The sequence below is a fragment of the Amborella trichopoda genome, chromosome 5 (assembly GCF_054954075.1).
Source record: "Amborella trichopoda isolate Santa Cruz 75 chromosome 5, AtrichopodaSantaCruz75HAP2 v2.0, whole genome shotgun sequence".
In the NCBI taxonomy this organism is placed as follows: Eukaryota; Viridiplantae; Streptophyta; class Magnoliopsida; order Amborellales; family Amborellaceae; genus Amborella; species Amborella trichopoda.
Window position 1 is genome coordinate 7,774,412 of NC_142340.1, and position 12,037 is coordinate 7,786,448.

A 12,037-nucleotide genomic window follows, 5' to 3' on the forward strand; every position below is an offset into this window, starting at 1 on the left:
TCTCTGGCTTAATATTACTCAACCAATATTGTTCAAACTCGGAAGCAGCATATTTATTATCAACTTGCTTTTTCCAAAGATACACTTTTTTTGTTTTCGGCCATAAATCTACCCGTAAGTCTGTTTTATTGTAGAAGTGTTCCTCAAGAAAATAACTGGTGAAAGCAAAATCAAAGCCTAACAAAACCAGAGAAAGAAAAAGAAACAAAATCACCTCTCACATAGAAAAGAAAAAATAAATAAATACAAAATAAAAATAAATAAATAAAATAAGCACCTCTAATTACAGAACTTTAGATTCCAGCATGAAAGAGAGAGAAGGGAAGAAAAAGAGAGGAATAAAGAAAAACTAATATTCATTGAGACGCCAACACATCTAAAAAACAAGAGGAATAAAAAAAAAAAACAAGTATTCATGGAGAAAGCTGGTAGACGGTTTCGTTTTTCAAATTGTAAATCCCTAAAATTCAAGGATTTACAATTATGAATGACATATATCCTGTAAAATCCCAATAGTCAAATGATCATATTTGGCATGTATTTGTTATATATAATTATCCTCTTTGGGTTAATGAAATATACAGATCAATTCTCCAAAATTAAGATAGTATCAGAGTTTACAGCCATCAACTCTCCTTATGCAATTTCTCTCTCCTCAGCTTGAACCCTTTTCAAAAGCCTTTCCTTCTTGGCAGCTTTGTCTTCGGGCCTATACTTCAGAAGCATCTTGAAAAGTTCCACTTTCTAGAAAGAAGCCCGTAAATTCCTTGCTACTTATATTCTATTGACGCAGTTCGTCAAATTTCCCTATTCGTTGCTATTGCCATGGACAACCAAATACCTTCTCTTTTTGAATACTCAACCAATGTCATCTCTGATGTGAACACTATGACCAATGCTAATAGCTTCTCTTCCTCTATTATTGATTTCACTAGCCCTTTTCATTTGACCTACAATGACAATCCTGGCAATATTCTTGTCTCTCACATCCGTGAAGGTGAGAATTATCTATAATGGAGTTGAGCTATGACTACTGCTTTGAGTGAAAAAAGCAAGCTCTCTTTTGTGGATGGTTCTCTAATCATACCTCCCATCTCTGCTTCTAATCATCTTTTATGGAAAAGATGCAATGACATGGTCCGATCCTGGATCCAGAATTCTGTCAATAAAGAGATTGTTGATAGTATTTTCTATGAAACCACTGCTCAAGGCATGTTGAATGATTTGAAAGATCACTTTTTTCAAAACAATGTACCTCGTCTCTTCAAGTTACGACAAGATCCTGCACTTGTTTTTCAAGTTTCTTCTACTATTTCAGCGTATTACACCTAAACTTGAATATCTTTGGGAAGAACTTGCTTCTTAGACCCCTCTTCCACCCTGCTCTTGTGGATTTTCTAAGGCCTTATATGACTATCTGCAACAAGACATATTAATTCAATTTCTCATGAGACTCTATGGGTCATATCATCCAATTCGAGGCTAAATCCTTCTCATGGACCCTCTTCCTAATGTCAATAAAGCTTATTCTCTTTTTCTTCAAGAAGAAAAGTAGCGGTCGATAGCTACAAAACAATTCCTTTAGAAGATGTTGCTACCTTTGTAGTCAACACCGCTACACCTACTACAAACCACTAGCCCCGACGTCATTCCAACAATACATACAAAGCAAAAGGTCCTCGCAAACAGTGGCCCAAATGTGATCATTGTTGCTAGGTAGTCTACACCATCGACACCTGTTATGTTCTTCATGGTTATCCACCGGGCAAAGGGACATCTTCTAAGCACCAACCGGGCAAAGGGACATCTTCTAAGCCTACAATAAATGAGAAAAACAATGTTGCTGCAAATTCAAGCCCCCAATTTACATAAGACCAATATTGATGCTTGCTCTCTATGCTTACTGAAGGTAATGCACAACCAATGGTCAACTTTGCAGGTAACTCCACATCCTCTCCATCTTCCATTCCTCTCCATACTTGGATTGTAGACACAAGTGTTTCTGATCACATGATTTGTGACATCTTTGTTTCATTCATCTACGCCTATTTCTCACATAGAACCTGTCAAACTTCCAAATGGCTCCTTTGCTTTAGGAACTCATATTGGTTGAAAAAACTTTAACACCTACATTTTGCTTACATCAAGTATTGTGTGTTTCTTCTTTTGAATTCAATTTACTTTCCATCAATAAACTTATTGCATTATATCATTATATCCTTGTTCAGTTACGTTTTCTTGTGATATGTGTATTTTCCAGGACCTGTATCAAAAGACAACGATTGGAACAACTAAGCAGCTTGGTGACCTCTACTATTTTGAAGCCCCTCCACTGACTCATACTGCTTTTTCGTCTATTTCAATTGGGTATGATTTATGACAGACGTTTTGGACATGTTTCTTCTATTCGTTTGAATTTGTTAACTAAGACTGTTGATGGGATCTCTGTTTTCAATCTTAGTCATTGTGATGTTTGTCCTTTAGCTAAACAAAGATTACATTTCGTTTCGAATTCTATTTCATCTACTGCACCTTTTGATTTGATTCATTGTGATATTTGGGGAGGTTATTCTACTCCTTCCCATTGTGGAGCTTGTTATTTTTTAACTCTTGATGATTTTTCTCGTTCCTCGTGGGTATTTCTTATGCAAAACAAATTTGAGACTCCATCCTTATTAAAATATTTTTTTGCATTTGGAAATACAATGCACTATTAAACACATAGGGACATATAACGAATTCAAGTTCTTTTCTTGTACTATTCAACAATTTTTTAAAGAACATGGGGTAACCCATCAACATAGTTGCGTTTACACACTGCAACAAAATGGTGTTGCCCAATGCAAACATCGCCACATACTTGAAATAACACTTGCTTTGCGCTTTCAAAGTAATCTTCGTCTTACCTTTTGGGGAGATTGCATGCTTACTGCCAAATATTTAATAAACCAGTTACCAACACCTTTATTATCGAATAAATCCCCGTTTGAAGTATTATTTAATAAACAATCATCTTACTCCCATTTGGAAGTTTTTGATTGCCTTTGCTACGTTTCTACCATTGCTTCAAATCGGGATAAGTTCGATCCTCGCACTTGCAAATGTGTTTTCATTGGTTATCCCTATGCTCAAAAGGGCCATCATCTTCTTGAACTTTCCACCAATTCTATTTTCACTTCTCGTGATGTAGTATTTTACGAGAACATTTTCCCTTATTAAAATCTCCCTTCCACTGATTCCTCTGTCAATTTACCCTTACCAATACCCAATGACTCTCTACCCTTTGATTCACATGATGCCCCTAACACTACTAATCCCATCACTTCCCTGCCCAATTCCCCTATTTCTCCTCATCAAGACCAATCCCATGACACCCCATCCACTTCTATCCCAACACCAATCTCTATACTATTTATTCGACATTCTCAACGAGCTTCTCAACCACCTTTCTATTTCAAAAACTTTCATTGCTCTCACGCCAAGCTGGGAGCTGCTTCCATATCTTCTTATAACACTGATTCTACCAAAGGTACACATCATCCCCTGTCCCATTTCATTTCTTATCAAAACTCGTCTTCCTCTCATCAAAGTTTTGTCTTAGCCGTCTCTTTTATTCAGGAACCTACCTTCTATTTTCAGGCTGTGCAAACCCCCAAATGGCAAGAGGCAATGCAATGTGAGCTTCAAGTACTTAAGAAGAATCATACCTAGACCATTACGGCTTTACCTCCTGGGAAAACTCCCATTGGATGTAAGTGGGGTATATAAGGTCAAGGACCGATCTAATGGTACTGTTGAACGCTACGAGGCCCCCTTTATTGCCAAGGGTTATACCCAACGTGAAGGGTTGAACTGCCATGAGGCTTTTGCACCAGTTGCAAAGTTGGTCACTATTCGTTGTTTATTAGCCATTGCTTCAGTTCGTAATTGAATTTTGCATCAATTAGATGTGCAGAATGTATTTTTTCACGGTGACTTGGAAGAAGAGGTATACATGAGTCTTCTTCTGAGATTTTCTTGACCGAGACAAGGATTTGCCGATTATACAAATCCATTTATGGACTCAAGCAGGCATCCTGTCAGTGGCTTGTCAAGTTCTCCTTGGCCCTTATTGATACTGGCTTTACCCAATCTAAAGTGGATTATTCCTTATTTACTCGCAATTTCCATAATGGTTTTTGATAGTTTTAGTTTATGTCGATGATATCATTGTTACAAGCACCAATTCACATGTTATACAGTCTCTCAAATCCTTCTTAAATCGCCGCTCCCACTTGAAAGATCTTGGCCCTATCAAATATTTCCTTGGTCTTGAAGTGGCATGGTCTAAAAATGGCTTATGTATCTCACAACACCAATAGACTATTGAGATAATTGAAGAAATGAGTCTCCTTGGTGCCCGACCTATTCACCTCCCCATGTAGAAAAATCTCAAACTACGTCCTGATTATGGAGAACTCATTTCTGATCCTACCACGTACCGTCGCCTTGTGGACCGTCTCATTTACCTGACTCCGATTGGGCAAGTTGCCCTAATACTCGCCGCTCTACCACTGGATAATGTGCTTTTTTTTGTCATTCTCTTATATCTTGGGAAACCATGAAGCAACATCTTGTCAGTCAGCCTTCCGTCGAGGTTGAATACCGAGCTATGGCTACCGCCAGCTGTGTGGTTACGCTCACTGCTGCATGACTTAGGAATTCCTCACTCACAACTTGTCGTTCTTTATTGTGACAATCAAGCTGCATTATATATTGTTGCCAATCATGTGTTTCATGAATAGACAAAACACATCAAGATTGATTGTCACTACATTCGAGAAAAGATCCAAAATGGAGTTCTATATACTTCCTACATTCCAATAACACGACAGCTTGCTGATGCATTCACTAAAGCTCTTGGCCACGACCAATTCAATTCTTTGATTCGCAAGTTGGGTGTTCTCGATATTCACTCTTCAACTTGAGGGGGAGTATTAGACAGTTTCATTTTTCAAATTGTAAATCCCTACAATTCAGGGATTTACAATTATGAATGACATATATTCTATAAAATCCCAATAATCAAGGGATCATATTTGGCATGTATTTGTAATATATAATTATCCCCTTTGGGTCAATGAAATATATAGATCGATTCTCTAAAATTAACAAAAGCAACACATCTAAAAAACACTAATATCCCTAACTCCAACTTGAAATCCATCAAAAACTAACCAACCAACACATCAAAAAAAACACTAAGATCCCTAAGTCCTACTTGAAATCCACCAAACAAAAACTAACCAACCACACACGCCATCCAAATTCTGATAACAAATCCCCCAAAAAAAGCCCCCAAAATTCTCACAACAAACCCATCAGAAAATCCACATTACAGTGATGAAATCACCAGAAAATATCCCCTTATTCCTCTGTTGTTAGGACATGTCTCTTGTACCTAACCATAACCTTCCCTTAATTCCTACCACAATTGGATTGGAATCACTCAAGAAAAGCCCCCACCATCTCCAACTCAAAATTCCTGAGAAAATGACCCCTTATCATTTATATTTAGAGGTAAGCAAATGATTCACCTAAGCATCGATGACTTCCAGCCCCGAACGCAATGTACGAAAATGCTCCTGTTGTTTTGTCCTCTGCTCTTCCTGGCTCGAACCTATCGGAGTCAAAACTGTTGTGCGTGCGGAAGCAACAAACCCGATGGGTCAATATTTGGCAAATAAAGTATGAGAAATAAAGTGTGAAACACATACCACAAGAACACAAAATGAAATCCACTATACCAATGAAAGTTATATCAAAGATTTTGGAACAAAGCTGCTCTCCCAACGGTACCACTGCCGATCTCTCATCTCTATTCCATAACTAGACCATTGTCATCTTACTAAAAAGGAAACCACCCAAACTCTCAATGGGAACTGCTTCTCTACAAGAAACAAAACTCTCAATCTTCAGGAGTCCAAAAGAAGCATTATCACAATTTTTCTATCCAAAAGAAGCTCTCTTATCTAGGAGGAAATCATATCTTATGCATAGGAGGCTCGAGCTCCCTCTCTCTTTAGAGGAACCACCATCCCCATATGGTGACCCAAATGGAGCACACAAATTCTCTGTACTTTTATCCCATATATATAATTAAGAATCCACACAAAATAAGAACATTTTTATTGATATAACATATATCGCAAAAGACCAAGAGTTAAATCCAAGAGTCTTAATCTTTTTGGATTTCTCTCAATCCTTGTGGGAATATCTCAATCCCACATAATATGGGAATAACTCAATTCCACATAATTTGGGAATATCTCAATGTTGATGATTTTGGATTGCACCAATTCCAATAAAAACGATATGGATCTTTATAAATGTGATCCAGCGAGGTGACAACAATTTGGCCTTTGGTCACCTTATACTCTTTGCCTTAACTTGTTGTTATTGTGAAATCACTATGTGAGGTTCGAAGTATGAGCATAGTAGGAGACTGGAGCCTAAGTGCTTCTTTTATACACCGATAGAGCACATCCATCTCAAAGAAGATATTGTAGTCAATTTTGCTCCCATACTTTTTCAAAATGTCCTTGTGCTCCTCAAGGACATAATTGAAATAGGGCTGATGAGGAGGTATACACCAGTTTATATGGAGGTGATGGAGGAGGTGTATTGACAGGCAAAGAGTGCGATGATGAAGAAGGCAGTGACTTCAAAATTGGTGGTGGGCATCCATCCTTGTACTTAGAATCCATTTTGCACACATCAGAAAGAGTTTTCACCTGGAGTCAATCTTTTTATAAATTTAAATGTGATATGGTCCAATGAGACTTGGTCATAGATGATCCATAAATCCAATTGAACGATGGTTGAGTACTTGTGACAGTTGTAGAGCATCACACTATCCATGGTAGACGACCGGCAGTAGAGAATGTGGTCTTGCATACCTTTAGTAGGACTAAGCCTTGAAAGATCAATTCCCCCTCAGAGAAATAGGGGTGCAATGATCAGGTCGTGAATTTGCTTAAACTTTTCTAGTGGGAAACAGCCCACACCTGTGGTATCCTATCCAACTCTGTGATGGGGGAGTAATTTAGTAACAACCACTTGAATGCCCATCCACATCACAATATTATTGGATACGGATCCAACAATTAATAGATGTTTTCCTGCACAAGAAATACAACCAACTTTTCTACCATTACATTCCCCAAAAAGTAACTTGCACCTAAATTTAATCATTTAATATTTAGAAATCTGAACAACCTTATTCTTAGAGTTTGTTTTATTCAAGGGCCCATAGAGTGTGATCCATATCATCATCATAACCCCATGACAATCAATGGGTTGAATAGTGATGAAGTGGGAGTGAATCGCATTGTACAATTATCCCTACTTTCTCTACATCGCTTTCCAACCAATTGATTGAAAACCCATGGGTGATGGTTGTTCTTATAACCATATGGATCAGAATATATTTTCCCTTATATAAATTGAGAATGAAATATATTGTACCTAAAGTAAATGAAGGTTTGGTGCATATTGGGCTTGGGTTTTCAGCAAGTTTGTGATCGGCAAAGATTCCAGCAAAGGTCTCGCCAAGGCGCTGCCAGGCCCTATCGCAACGTCAGTGGGCAGGGATGGGGAGGGGGGGAAGAGAAAAGAGATGGGGCGCATGCCATTGACGAGGTCGTAAAAGAGAGATGAGATATCATCAGAGAGCTTTTCACGCACCTGCTCACTATTAAAATGATGAGGTTCTCTAGGTCTGCCATACCTTCGGTCCCCCACTTTGAAAGGCAGTCCTAAACTTTCAAATCCTTCATAAACAGTTCATCAAGCTGAAAAAAAATTGTTCAGCCTCTAGATTTCACAAGAATGATATCAAATATTTCCAAGATTTTACGAAATAAAGCATTGCAAAATCATTCTTGCATCTAATATCACTTGAAAGGATGCAACAATGATTTTAGATATAGACCCAATATAACATCAGATATTAAAAAACCATTAATGTGTTAAAATAGAGCATATCAATTTTTTGACGCTTAGTTTTGCATCCCAAATTTGCAAAAAAAAAACGAAAGCTACGTGTTCCAGAATTGGATATCGAGTGTAGTGCTGAATGCCACCACTGGCCACATAATTTGAGAACTTCATGTGAGAAAGCTTTGAAAGTGGTACCTATAAAGGATTTGAAAGGCAGACAACAACATTCTCTTGAAAGATAATCTGGGCATCAGATCAATGAATCCGAAGATTGCAAGTGATGAGCTCAATTTTAACAGGTATTTAATGAGAGCTACTTCGACTTCCAAGGGAACATATGATTTTTTGTAAGAGCCCATCAAATTCCTAACTGCTGCTCTGGTATGGTTCATAAACAATAGAAAACAATCCAGGTAAATTCCAAAGGGATTTCGAGAGGGGTTTTTTCCTTCTTTTTTTTATGTAATTTCATAAGAAATAATGGAAAAGTCAGTTTACACATAATAATAGTTTATTTAGCATAGTAACTAAATATATTGAACCATTTACGAAGTAATAAACACACTCTAAGATAGTGTCCAAAATGGTTTCGTATACCTAGAAATTTAGGCACTTCTACTCATGAATGAATGAGAGAGTTGCATACATTGTGCTGGTAAAACAACAAAAAGCACATGATGGGTTTCTCAAAATGGTGCATTTAACTAGAACAAAAACAAAATGCGTGTCTGATGCGTAAGAAACTTATACACTTTTGTTTGTCATTGTGAGAGTTGATTTTGTTTAGAACCAAAACAACATTGGGCCACAATTGCGAACTTTGAGATTCGGCAAGTGGCAGGCATTCTTATTCATAGTCTTTCAAGTTGCTTATAAGGTTAATGGATCTTTAACGAATATTGAAACTAAGAACTCTATTAAAAACGTACCTCTGCTTCGACAATCATCTGATCGACATAACCCTTCAACTTGTTCACCTTCAAAGATTCTGCAAAGAACCCGAACTGCTCCTGCCTCACTGAATATTTTGCATCATAGCCCACACTAGATCTAAAAGTAAGAACAGTGAGCCGATACACCTCTTTCCTGTCTAAGATTAGATTTTGTGGCTTTAAACAATTGAGTTGAAACCTCAGGCTCAATCAAGAATGTGATATTTTTTAACAGTAATTTCACTCCGCCTCTCCAGTCCTTCCTCTCTCTCCCTCTCCCCTCTGTCTCTGTCTCCTTCTCCGTCTCCCCCTTCACCCCCCCTCCTTCTCATCTCATCTCCCTTCCCCTCCCCTCCCCTCCCCTTTGTCCCCCCTTCACCCCCTCTCCCTCAGAGGGACAGGGTTCAGATTTTGTGCAAACAAGTACTTAGGTTTATGAGGGTATGTCAAGGAGGGTATGAAGGAGAGAGAAATAGCTAATGTGGATGTCGTGGGGATACTCTGGGTAGGTCTAATTCCCCCTTGGTTCGGATTCAGAGAGCTAAATGGAAGCAGCTTAATATTAAGTCTGAGTTCTTTGTGACAGGTTCTTTTTCTCCTCCTATTTCTTATTTTTTTGGCTTCTCTGATTGGGCACAGAGGGGTTGGAATCTTCTGTCCCATTCTGATGTGAAGGTTATTGATATGAACAAAGTTGTTTTCAAACTTCGATCAAGAAAGAGGTCAATAGAGCTCTACGAAACTGGTTTTGAAGAATAAGAGGAAGTCTACTTTCATTAGATTTATAGAAGCTTGCCGACCACGTTTCTTTTATTTAGAAAGAATATATCTGGATTGGTCTCTGTGGTATCCCACTGTACGCTTGGAACTTTGCCATCATAAAAAAGATAATAGGTGGATTGGAAGTCTACTTGGATATGGATTGGGATTCTTTCTTGAACCCAGTATGTAAGATGTTGTGGGTTAAAATTTCGAAAGCCAAAGGCGTTCCCCTCCTTGAGAAAATTTGTTTGATTATTGGTGAGGAGTTTTTCAACATTGTGATTAGTGATGTTTGCTCTAAGGTGGCACCTATTGGTGGTAAGCTTGTAGTTGCTTTGTAGGACATTCAGGACTGGCATAAGGTATAGATGCCGGAGCTAAGGAAATCACCAGAGATTGGGAAATTGCAGGTTGGTGTGATGCTATGATCTCGCCGTAGTTTTTCTCGAAAATTTGAATTTCAAAAAATAGTAACCCCCAAAATTTCAAAAAGATGGATTCATGTGGTTAGATTTTCGGATTATATGGATTTTCGATTTCTACGCGTAAGCCCCAATATTTAATTAAGGGAGATAATGGTGGTATGCAGTTTTCCAAGAATATAGATGGTTTGAAAGATGTTATGGAAATCCCCAAGGACTGGATTTTGAACGACTTTTCTCGGATTCAATTTGGTGGCTTCTCGACTTTGGGGGTTGGTGATCACACCAGACCGCCTCTTTCTCCAAATATTAATTTCTGGAAAGTTTCCCTCAAGGTGACGGGTTGCTGCCCCGATATTTCCTTGGGAGGGGAAAGCCTCCCATGTCAGTTGAATCTGCGTGGGGCAGATATTCCTGTATAGGTGGCAGCTGCTTTTATCCTTCATGATTCGCCTGTGTTTGGAAAATCTGGTAATTCAAAAAGGCGAAGCTCTTTCCTAGTCTCTCCTTCCTCTTCGATGGTGCACTAGTGTATCTCCTTGCCCATCAAAAAGTTGTTGGCCACGCTCGGTGTTTTGTGTTAATTTTAAGCCATTTCACCTCCAAAATGCATCCCTTACTGTTTCACCTAGCTGTAGCCAAGAAAAGTCGCTTACATTTCGACCCTTTTCTGATTAATCCCTTGGCTTTCGTGGTTGTGGAGCCAAAGGAACCCCAGTTACTTATGGAGAATGTAGATACAGTGCCGAAGGCATGAGAGATGGCTGCACTTGAGATGCAAGTGGTAGTCTCCCCTGATGCTAGGCCGGAGGAGCCACAGTTACTTTTGAAGAATGTAGGTACAGTGACGGAGGCATTGGAGATGGTTGTGCCTGAGATGCAAGTGGTGGTTTCCCTTGATGATGGGCTATTAGGTGTTTGATCATCCTCCTGCAATCGACGCCTCTCTATCTATTCAAGGACCCATAGATGATTCTCCTCTAGTGAAGAAAATGATGATAGAAATGGGCATAGAAGATGTCCCTCTTGTTGTGGTGATGGACGAAATCGGGAAGTATCGTAAAACCAAAGCTTTGGTGGAGGTTAAGGAGAAGCAGGCGGTGGCTGTTGAGGATTCAAATATGGTCGGGGCTCGTACTTCAACAGGCAAGGCGCCTGTTTCTGCGAAGAAGAAGGTATTTTGGAGAGGAGTGTGTTCCTCAGCAAGATTGGAGGCACACGATGTTCCTAAAGGAGGCTATATGGCTGCTGCACTTGCTTTCTACGACCTTGTGATGGTGGACATTGATTCTGCTGATGAAGAGCGTTATGAGTCTATGATGCTTGAAGATGCTTTCTTTGGGTGTGATCCTTTTAGACCATGTTCTTTTTCTTTTCCCTCTCCTCATTTTTTATAAATATCATGTATAGGAATGTTAGGTGATTAAGTGATCCTAGGAAAAAGAGGGACATTTCGTTTTTCGTTTCAAAGTATAAACCAGGCATTTTGGCTTTACAGGAGACCAAACTTCCTAGCCCTATTCTTTCGAGTGTTAGGGAAGTTTGGGGCTTAGGGGTGGTCTGTTTTTGTGGAATTGACGCTATTGAAAATTCTAGTGGGGTATGGATCTTTTGGTTGTTAATAATTTTGAGTTTGTGGTCAAAGATAACTGCTTACTTTTGGGGTTCAAGGGTCCTATTTTAGGTTTTTGTTGGGGTTTCATGAATGTAAATGGCCTACTGTTTCTTCTTTGAAAATTGGTTTTATTAGTGACATGCATAATGTCAACCATTCTGTGTCTTATTCGGTGGTGATTGGGAGAGATTTTAATCTTATTAGTTGGCATGATGATTGTTTAGCAGGCTATCCAATAAATTATTTTATGATAAGGTTTAACAGGTTCATAGAAAACAATGCTTTTTTGGACCTTCCTACTATTAGGTCTAAGTTTTCTTGGTCCA

General features: G+C 38.7%; 2 pseudogenes; one reads left to right on the forward strand and one right to left on the reverse strand.

The window, feature by feature from the left end:
* The first annotated feature begins 737 nt into the window (after nucleotides 1-737).
* On the forward strand, nucleotides 738-1,872 carry LOC148781917 (uncharacterized; annotated as a pseudogene).
* Nucleotides 1,873-5,553: 3,681 nt separating this feature from the next.
* On the reverse strand, nucleotides 5,554-10,542 carry LOC105421385 (obtusifoliol 14-alpha demethylase-like; annotated as a pseudogene).
* Between the last annotated feature and the right edge of the window lie 1,495 nt (nucleotides 10,543-12,037).